Raw genomic sequence first — 10972 nt, 5'->3', positions numbered from 1 at the left:
TCACAGGAACTGCAAGTGCTTACTGTGTACCCAGTAAATTGTCAGGCAAGTCCCTCCTGTTCAAACACTCAGGGGAATAGAACATCAATTTCTAGCCCATCAAGACTTCCAGGAATACAGAGTATTTCGTCTCTGAGAACCAAGACATCGGAGGGACACCACAAGATGAATCCAACTCCAACCCTCAAGTGGAACTCATGCCAACTCATAGCCACTCTCTGGGACAGGTAGAATTGCCCCCCAAAGACTTTAACACACAAACTAGGTTCTATGACCTTGTTCAAGGACATCAGTTGTAACCTCCAAGTTTCCATATCGTTCTCCACCTCCGAGTCTCAGTTCTTTTCTTTTGGTTAGATCCAAGGATGCTTGTGTTTTTCATGCCGGGAAGTTTTTAATGTAGGGAATACAGGGAATTTTTGCTGTGGGAAACACCAGATGGAGAATCGTCCAGGTGTTAGCGTGAGAAGCAGGTGGCTTCCTACTTACGTGCAGTGTGCACATAGACGTGCTTATACCCTTCCCGAACTGTTTTTCTGGCCGGTCTGCTCTGTCTAGTTGACCAAATTCAAACCAAGGATGTAATGTCCTGTTATGCTGCTGACTTCCTGAAACCACGAAGCAATTAATCTCCCCAATCTATTTCCTCATCTATAAAATGGGGTCTAGAGCACTCATAATTTATCATGAATTATGGTGGCTTTGACCTAAGTGGATTGCAATGCTATTGGTTACTAGTTAGCACTGTGGAGAAACCAAGTATTGTGTACATTGTTGGTTATTATTAATGGATAAAGTACCCCCCCCAACTACCCCCCATCTTAGTAGCCTGAGTGGAGTCTCCACCCACCAGGTTTCCTCAGCAAAGAGGCTTTATTCCCAGGACAAAAGGTATGTGTCAGTAATGACCTTCCAAGACCCAAGGGCACACTCTACTTGTTCCACATCCCAGCCAGTATGACATTTAGTGCAATCTCCTCAAATTTAACATCTTTCTATGCTAAAACCAGAGACATAGTTACCTACCCCAATTAACCTGTCGGGACTTTATGAGGGTCACACTAGATTCTGTTTGAGAAAGAACTTCAAAGATCATAAAGCATACGACATCTGAAAGTATAAAAATGATTTACAAGGCGAGGTAACCAAAAATGAAGCAATGTCGAGGGGGTGCACTCGAGGGGTGTAACCCAGGGAAGACCGGATGAACGACCATCTGTGTAGTCGATACACCCTACATCAAGGAATCAGGCGCCATCGAGTTGCTAACCACAAGGTCACCAGTTCAAATCCACCAGCTGCGCGGTTAAAGAAGGATGAGAACTGTAAAGATGCACAGCCTCTGAAACCCCAGGGAACAGTTCTGCTGTGCCTGATGGGGGCGGAATCATAAGGCACTGGGGTTGGGGGGATATCAAAGAATGGTGCCCCTGAGTTAGAGCACTTGGCCGCTAACTTAAAGGCTGAGGGATGGAGTCTACCCAGAAGCACTTGGTAAGAAAGGCCAGTGATCTATTTCTGAAAAACCAGCTGCTGGAAACCCTATGGACGCCGTTATCCTCGGACACGCATGGGGGGGCATGTTGTGCTGACACGACAGGAACGGGTCTTTGGTTTTCATCAAGGAGCGCTCTTCCGCTGCTTTAAAACAACAACAACAAAACAACACTGCCGGCAAGCTATTCTTTTGCATTCAGCATTTTCCACGCCCTCCAGCTCTTCATTGTAAAAGTTAATTTCCCCCCTGTCGGGAGTTCAGTTCCTCAACCCCAATCCAAGCCCACTGCTATGGAGTCCAGTCTGACTCATAGTGACCCTTCCGGGCAGAACCAAACCGCTCAGGAGGGTTTGTTTCCAAGGCTGTAAATCTTTTACAGAAGCAGATGGATTCACCTTTCTCCCTTGAGTGAAATCAAACTACTGACTTTGCAGCTGCACCCACGGTGCCACCGGGCCTCCATTCAATTCCTAGCATTTAGTCTCAATTAGAGACGGTCCTCTCTCACAGAGGAGACTGCAGCACAAACAACACTGGGCTGGGGCAGTCTGAGATGCTGGAAGCCAAGAGAAGGTCACGCCTTTTATCAAAGTCAGCCTTACAATGGTGCTGGTGGCCGGGGAGGCCATGGAGACTGAGACTGAGCGGTCTCCGTCTCCGGACACGTGGATAGGGGTCTCCGGACACGTGGATAAGGGGACACTCTTCTCTCCCTGTCCTCACTTTATAGCCCCGAGGCCACCTCTGCTGAGCAACCGCACAACTCCCCCTCCCACTGGCTCTTAGGGGCTGGGACCTGTTTTGTCTTTAAGTTGAAGAACTGACATGGGTCACCACCAACTTTCAATTTTGCCAGACAACATCCGCAACAACCGCTATTTCTGACAATTGCTTTTTCATAAATGAGAGGACATTTTGATTTTATATATATATGGAGTATTTGTTGCTTTTTGAAAACTCCCTGTTTCGCCTTTATTTTTTGCATCTTCCTTTGATGGCTCTACGTGTGTGTGTCCAGTATGCAGCCACTAGCCCCATGAATGTTCGCCAGCTCAGTTCTTGGGTCTCCTTGGGCGGGGTGGGGTTGGGGGTCCTGGCAGTGGCAAAAAGCCGTAGTGAAAACCTAAACCCAGTCAAAGCATTCAGTGCTTGCCCTCTGTACCTTCAGGTCTGGGGTTTCTGGAGGACGGAGAAATAATAAAATTGCACCAGATGGGTTTCCAGCGGCAGGACCATATCATACTTTGAGTAATCCCCCTGGAATTCACGTCCACTCTCTAGGGCAGATTTGTTTGTTTTAAGTTAGTCCAGTCCTTGCTTGGCCTGGGCCCCACCTGCCCAAACACCCTACCCCACCCCCTAGTTTTACTTGGGAAGGAGGTATTATTGACGGCCCCACACCTGGTTCAACCAGATTAGGTGGGGCTGACCTTGCGGTGGCGGCTGGCTCAGTTCCCAGAGGAGGGATCAAGTCTGCCTTCCCATTGGTGTCCCAGGCAAGAGACTGGCAAAATCAGTTTATCCAGGCCAGCCTCTGGTTTCCAGCATGCCTGGTCCACCCCGCCCCCCCACTGGCACTCATGTGGGCTCCACTGGATGTCATCCCAGCGAAGCAGTGGTCTCCCTGGTGCAGGGATCCACGTTCCTGGGCTCCATGCTGGCCCTGTTCCAGCATTGGTAATGAGTCTTTTATCCATCACTTCTATATTTATGTTGCACGTTTGGGGCAACCACACTCGTTCATAGATTTGGCTACATCCATCTTCCTTCATCTGAACAAGGAGGAATCAACCCAACACATCTTGGACCAAAAGCATAACGATTTGTTGTTGTTTGTTGTTCATGAGCAAGACATTTTCTGTCGGCTCACTGTTTTACAGGAAATTTAATGGGAATTGACTCTTGAGGAATAAAAAATTTTTTTTTCTTTAATCCACTTCTTCATTCTCTTATACCAAGAAAAACAAAAAAACTGAGCTTAACTGGCATCCTGGGTAAGCGTTGACCTCGACTCTTTCCCTTGTCTCTTGCTTCTAGTATCCTCTGGTAGAGTAGAAGCCCTCTACCTGTCCTTCATTTGCATACGAACCCACTGCAAACACCAACACTGTGTCTGCATCTCTATCTCCAGATTACAGTGAGGAAACCTGCTGCCAAAAGACCCAGAAGCAAAGGTGCCACTTTGAGGACTCAGGTGTGCTTGACCTAACCCAAGGTATTTCCATTCCTTTCATGTGCATGTGAGAGCTGAACAGAGCATAAGAAAGACTAAAGAAGGATGAATGCCTTGCATTTATGATGTTGGCCAAGACTACTGACCGTACCATGGAACAAAGCAATCTGTCTTGGAAGAAGTACAGCCAGAATGCTCCTTAGAAGCCAGGATGGTGAGAGGTCATCTCATGTACTCGGAAATATTGTCTGTCAGGAGAGACCAGTCCCTGAAGAAGGACATCATGCTTGGTCAAGTAGAGGGTCCGTGAAGAAGAGGAAGAGTCTCAATGAGATGGATTAAAGCAGTGGCTGCAGCCGTGGACTCAAATGGAGCAAGGATTGTAAGAATGGCACAGGGTCAGGCAATATGTCATTCTGTTTGCAGATAGGCTCACTAGGAATGGGGGTACCAACTTGTTGGCACCTAACAGCAGCAACAATAGCAACATATCTATATTTATACCTCCACCTATATGTATCTATCTTTCCCAAAAGTCCAATGTAGCTAGAAGTCGAGGCTATACTTTAATTTGAAGCAACATGGGTATGATTAAGGCCTAGGGGACGGTTTCTCTGTCACCAGTCACTCCCTCGTGTTGAACAAGGCACCTAGGGAAATAAATGCATCCAGTTAGGTCACCAGACCACTACTTTACTATAGTGGGGAGAATGCCTAGTCCATTTATGTACTGTGGATTCAAGAATGAGAAGATTGTCATTTTAAAAATGTATTGAACTTACTCAAACAAGGCAGCATAAGAGTATACTCAGATCATAGAACTGTATTGAATATTAAATAATATAATACCTGAAAAGCACTGAATACAAGGCCCTGAGCAAGCGCTCAATAAATGCGAGTTATTGCAATCGATATCCATTCAAGGAAAAAAATAATTTTTTTTTGGAACAGTGAGTATGCGCCAAAGAGCCCTGGTGGCGCCGTGGTTAAGTGCTCAGCCGTTAACCCAAAGGCTGGTGGTTTAAACCCACCAGCCGCTCCACAGAAGGACGATGTGGCAGTCCGCTGCTGTCAAATGACAGCCTGGAGGTTGTTTGGGGGCGTCTTCCTCCACCATGTAGTGTTGCCAGGAGTTTGAGCAACTTGACAATGATGGGCTTAGTTCGGTGGTTTCGCTCAGACATTCAAACGAGAGCCAGAGAGTCGGTCCTGAGTAGACAAGGGTATCTGGATCCCACCGGGGTCCTCAACACCTGGCAAATCAAACACCTGGCAAAAGGTCGACTGCATAGCAGGCCTTCCCTAGATCTTTGGAATGTAAATCACTGAACAAGGCAAAGATCACTGTCCTCATGGAAATTATAAAGCTAAATTGCTGTAGAAGTCTAAGAATTAAAAATTAAAAAAAAAAAAAAAACGGTGCCAGAGAAGCACCCGTAAGCTGAGCACCATGTAGCCAGAGCTCCCAGTGGTGCCTTCTCCCCGAGACACCTTGCACCTCTTCAGCTCGAAGACCCCAGATGCTGTATCTTTTGGTGGCTGGGTACCATCTGCTTTCTTCACATTTGCTTGTGCACCCATTTTGTCTTCAGCGATTATCCGGGGTGGCGGTGGGAATGGGCATCACAGAATGCCGGTTTGTTGGAATATTGTATTGAGGGAGGGTATGAGCTGAGGTCCAAGGTCCATCCACAATGTCAGTGTATTGCTTTATAAATAAATGTACATAGGCCAATAAAATAAAATAAAAATAGTGGTCAGTGCTATAGATGGAAAAACCCAGGGTGGAATGAGGCAGTCTAAAGGAGCTCTGGTTATGTAGTGGATTGTGTGCAAGGTCAGTGGTTTGAACCCACCAGCTGCTCTGTGGGAGAAAGTTGAAGCTTCCTGCTCCTGTAAGGATTTATCGTCTTGGAAGCCCACAGGTGCTATTCTACTCTGTTCTGTAGAGTTGCTATGTGTTGGAATCTACTCAATGGCAGTGAGTTTGGTTTGGGGAAAGGGTCCCTAAAGGTCTCTCAGTGGAACAAATGGTTATATTTTGTGGTTCAAACTTGCCCCATAGGTGCCTCCGAAGAATGGCCTGGCGATCTTCCAAAGGCTCTTGGCCTTGAAAACCAAAGAGATCAGTTCTATTCAGCACACGTGAGGCCACCATGCTATGGAATTGACTCGACGGCAGAAGGAACAACAGAAACCAACCAAGAGAATTCAGCCTGATGAGCTCGGCCTTTGAGAAAGGGACCTTGTATGATTTAGATCTGGAGCTAGTCGATTCAGTGGAGACGTGTGGGAGACGGGGCCTGAGAACATATGCGTCCTGCTAGTAGCTCAGTTCATTCACGCTTTGCTTGCTCCAATACCCTTGCATGGAGCTTCTAGAGATCGGGACTACCAAAAATGGGAGATGGTCCCTGTGCCAGAGGTTTACAATCTGATGGGACTCTGTCTCTGGCTCCCGAATGGCAGCAGCTGCCAGGACTCTGCTTCTTCCCAGGAATCCCTGACAGCTGACAGAGGCAGGCTCAGCTTACCTAGCTTCCTCATTGCCCGGAACAACGAGTACAAGCAGCCATGGGCCTGGCCTCCCAGGACCTGAGCCTGCCTGCTTTCACTTGCGGTGATGAAAGTCACACAATGCCCCCTGGAAGGGGTCAGTGGACGTTGGCTCCTGGATTTAAAGAATTAGTCGTAGGTTGAATACCCTCGGAGCCCTGGTGGGTAGTGGTTACGCATTGGGCTGTGAACCACATGGTTGGCAGTTTGAAACCTCCAACAGCTCGGTGGAGAGAGACTGAACTTTCTACTCTCACGGACACTTACAGTCTCAGAAACCCACGGCGCGTCGCCACGAGTCAGCATTGACTTGATGGTAGAGAGCATGGTTTTGGTTTTAAGGTTGAGCATCAGTCTCTGAGGACTGAGATCAATCTCCTCTCTCCCACCAACGGAATTCTTTTAGCCTCCTTTCCCCTTTGCTATTGAATTTTCATTCGCTTACGTTTCGACGCTTTCCTCCTGTCATCCCCACGAGCGCCTTTTCACGGTCTTGCTCTTCACCCAGCCGTGCAATCATTCCCATAGTTCTGTGTTGACATAATATTTACGGGAACTGAAGATGGGTGGCCTCTGATAATGCCGAGGCATCACTAGTGGGATGCGGTGGGGGTGTGGACCACACAGTTGACACTGCCTGAGGACACGTAGCACCAAAATGACGCTCTGAAAAATGTTTGTGAAATGTTCCAGCAGAAATGCTAATCATTTTTTATGAAAAACATTCCTGTAGCTAGTGAGACCGGCGAAAATGTTTCCCGAAAGCTCGGTTGACAGGCATCAACCAACCCACAAGCTGAAATGCTCCGCCCACTTACTTTTGGAACTTTCTAATCACTCTGGTCTGAGCTCTCCTTATTACCCAAGTCCCCGCATGCTTGGAATCACATGGTTCTGTCTGCGTGTGCTGGGGTCATAGTTGCTGAATGTTGTCAACGTTTCTGGTGCTTTAGCGCCAATATTGTAGTAAGTAGAGTGTTGGTGAACTAATGACAATTGCTTTTTTTTTTTGAGAATGGCACAATAATCAAAGGAACAGAAGCAGAAATATTTATAAGAGGATTTCATCAAACAATTTTTTTATTAAACCCACCCCCCCAAACAAACCAAAAAATCCCCAAACTCACTGCTATCTTCTGACTCACAGTGATCCTATAGAACAGAGTAGAAGGGCCCCTGTGGGTTTCAGAGTCTGTAAATCTTTACAGGAGTAAGCAAGCCTCATCTTTCTCCCTCGGAGTGGCTGCTGGTTTCAAACTGATGACCTAGGAGTTAGTTATCCTACTACCCCACCAGGGGTTCTGTAATTCTGTTGTTAGTCTTCATGCAACGTATGAGCTAATATAGTTGAGCAGTTTGCGGTTATATTTGTCACTCATAATTTTAAAACTCGGATTTCAAATAAATATTACTAAGGATTCTGTGTGGCCTGGTATAGGCAGAGATTGGGGCTGGGTGAGTCCCTGAGCAGCCCACCATTGTGACAGGGACTTGTGGAAGTATCTCAGGTATACTCATAGGAACAAAGACTTCAAGGAATTCATGCTGTCAGAGTTTGTGTGGTTGTTTGACGCCATGGAGTTGGCTCTGACCATTGTGCTTGCTTCATCGCTATATGAAGTCTCGGGAGAATCCTGGGAGGTGCTGTCCTGCAGGAGAAGCCTCAGCTTGTTCAGCATTGTACTGTTTTATAGCACCAATTCTGAGCAGAACTGGATTCGTGGTCGACAGTTCCCTAACAATGACAAAATGGAAAGAACTTGTTTTCAAAGTTCTATTAAAATGGCCTTGGGAGATCACAAGGTCGTGTGAGGAGTGATTTCTGCCACTCCTTTTTGGTGATGTCATTGAAGACTGTATCTACTTTTTCTTTTTTTTAAAATCATTTTATTAGGGGCTCATACATCTCTTATCACAATACATGCATACATCAATTGTGTCAAGCACATTTGTACAGTCATTGCCTCATCATGACTCTATCTACTTCTGTTAAGATTGAAGCCAAGGAAACCCGATGAAGGCGTTCCACTCGGCACACACGGGGCTGCCTTGAGTCAGAATCCACTGATAGCAATGGCCATCACCAGCCGTTGATTTCTGGGTGCAGCCATCCAGAGGACATAGGGCATTTGAAAGGCTGCGAACGAATGGGAAGGCGATAGACCCTCCCACGAACAGGGGGCACACTGAGCTGGGAGTAACACCACGCTGATGTGTATGGTCTGGGGCTTTGTTGGTAACTCACGCATCAGGGCTTGGGCTACTCCTTGCAAGGACAGCAAGGCTTCTGGGGTCAGAAATGGGGGTGGGGGTGGGGGAAACGGGGGGTATGTCCTTGTCCCAGAATGCTCTGCCCTTGTTCTTCCACAGTTGATTCCTTCTTATCATTCATTTTTCAGGGAAGATGCCGACTGCTTGCACCCATTCCAAAGCAACAACTCAATCGCTGTGATTGTTAAGGTGCCAGCAAGTCGGCTCTGTCTCCTGGCACCCCTAGCTCCAATGGACTGAAACACGGCCCGGTGCTGCACGATCCTCATCCTCATTGGGAGGTCTGAGCCCAGTGTTACAGCCACTGTCTCAATCCCTCTCATGGAGGGCTTTCTTCTTTGTCATGGCCCTTTACTTTACCAATCGTAATGTCCTTTCTGCAGGGACCGGTGTCTCCTGACAACGTGTCCGAAGGACGTGAGACGGAGTCTCGCCATCCTGGCTTCTAAGGAGAATTCTGGCAGTACACCTTCCAAAACCAATTTGTGTGTTCTTCTGGTGGCCCATGGCATTTTCACCAGTCACCTGTACGTCTGTCATCCCGCCTCCCATGTTGCGGTGATGCTGGAAACAGTGCCAGACAAGCCGCCCCTGGTGGCAGGGTCCAAGGGAGCTGCCATACTAAGAACAGGCTGGGAAGAAGCAGTCAGCTGTTGACTTCTGAGGGATCAGCCACTGAGAACCCGGTGAATGGCAGCACCCCATTTACTCTCAGCACAGTGCTCCCTTCTCCTGCACTGCCCAGACTTCTTCATACCTGACATGCCTGCTTCTTTGGTTTGCTGGTTGACCGCTTTCTACACTATACAGCTCACAATGGGAGGAAGCTTGCCTGTCTTGTTGATTAGGAATGCGAGTGCCTGGCACATAGTAGGTGCTTCATAAAATGCATTGACTAAACAACCGGAGAGGTGAGGCAGTACAGTTTAAGAAAGGACTAACTCATGGCCTTACACCAATGCCTCTAGACCAGTGATTTTCAACCTGGGGGTCGGAACCCCTTTGGGAGTCGAATGACCCTTTCACAGGGGTTGCCTGATTCATCACAGTAGCAAAATGACAGTGATGAAGTAGCAACGAAAATAATTTTATGGTTGAAGGGTCACCACAACATGAAGAACTGTATGAAAGGGTCACAGCCTTAGGAAGGTTGAGAACCACCGCTCTAGAGACGTCTCCTGGCTCATATGCAAAATAATAATATTTTGAGGCATGTGAAACTCCTTTCTTCCCTGGAGCAAATTCTGGAACCAATGGGGACATACAAAGCAGAATAGCGAGATGTGATACGAATACAAAGAAGTGAATCTCAAAATTAGAGGCGGGATCCAGCCTCCCACGGGACTGCTCTCATCTCTGCACACCATCTCTAATCGCTCGCTTTGAAACTGTTCCACTTTCTACATGATGATGATGGTTTTGTTTTTAATGCGCTTCTGTGGTCATGTCCCCACAAGGGCCAAGAAGTGTGCTAGAAACGTGGAAATTATTCACTGTGGCTTCACGCTATCACCCAGTGGGCCTGTGAACTTGGCAGGTGCCTGAGTTAACTAAAGCTGTTATAGCAGAAATACCACCCATGGGTGGCTTTAACAAAGAGGAAGTACTTTTCTCGCAGTGTGGGAGGTTAGAAGTCTGAATTCAGGGTTCTGGGTTTAGGGTAAGGTTTTCACTCTCTGTCTGCCCTGGAGAATGGTCCTTGTGTCTTGGCATCCCTCTTCCGCCATCTCAGCTTGTTTCTCTAGGCCTAAGCCACCCGATTATTATCTCTAAGGGAATTCCTGCTTTTAAACCACAGACATCCTCTGGGCAGGTTTACCCATGAATTAGTGCACGTCGTCTGATTAATCTGGAGCAAAGAACAGAATGGTTCTGCCAAATGATTCGAATGAATTCTGGGAGCAGATCTCATTCCTGGGTTGGTAAGACCTAGATCAGTGGTCCTCAACCTGTGGGTCTCGACCCCTCTGGGGGTAGAACAATCCTTTCACAGGGGTTGCCTAAGGCCATCGTAAAACACTTATTTCAGAGGGTCTTAGGAACCGAGACACCACTCCTCTATCTGACTCCAGGCGACTCCGCCCACATGCAGATACGCCCACCTACGAGTACCCAGCATGAAGACTGTTACCCATGCTACCCTACGCTTCAAGACAAAACTTCATTTATTTGTCATTAGAAATAAATATTTCACAATACATAACTACGTATTGTTTTTGTGGTGAATCACTATGCTTTAATTATGTTCAATTTGTAACAATGAAAATACATCCTGCATATCAGATATTTACATGACGATTCATAACAGTAGCAAAATGACAGTGATGAAGTAGCAACGAAAGTAATTTTATGATTGGAGGTCACCACAACATGAGGAATTGTAGTAAAGGGTCGAAGGTTGAGAACCACTGACCTAGACGCTCATCAACCTGAAACCAGCGGAGGTCAGCTCCGGCCGAGAGTGAAGGTCTGAT

The 10972-nt window shown here is 47.1% G+C and overlaps 1 pseudogene; it reads left to right on the top strand.

Moving 5' to 3' along the window:
- Positions 1–3044: 3044 nt before the first annotated feature.
- Positions 3045–3244, top strand: LOC115868767 (annotated as a pseudogene).
- Positions 3245–10972: the final 7728 nt, after the last annotated feature.

The sequence above is a fragment of the Echinops telfairi genome, unplaced genomic scaffold (genome assembly GCF_000313985.2).
Source record: "Echinops telfairi isolate 266 unplaced genomic scaffold, ASM31398v2 ScPeMD7_18;HRSCAF=68, whole genome shotgun sequence".
Classification (NCBI taxonomy): domain Eukaryota; kingdom Metazoa; phylum Chordata; class Mammalia; order Afrosoricida; family Tenrecidae; genus Echinops; species Echinops telfairi.
Note: the sequence above shows the minus strand (reverse complement) of the source record. Positions and strands in the feature narration are given on the sequence as shown.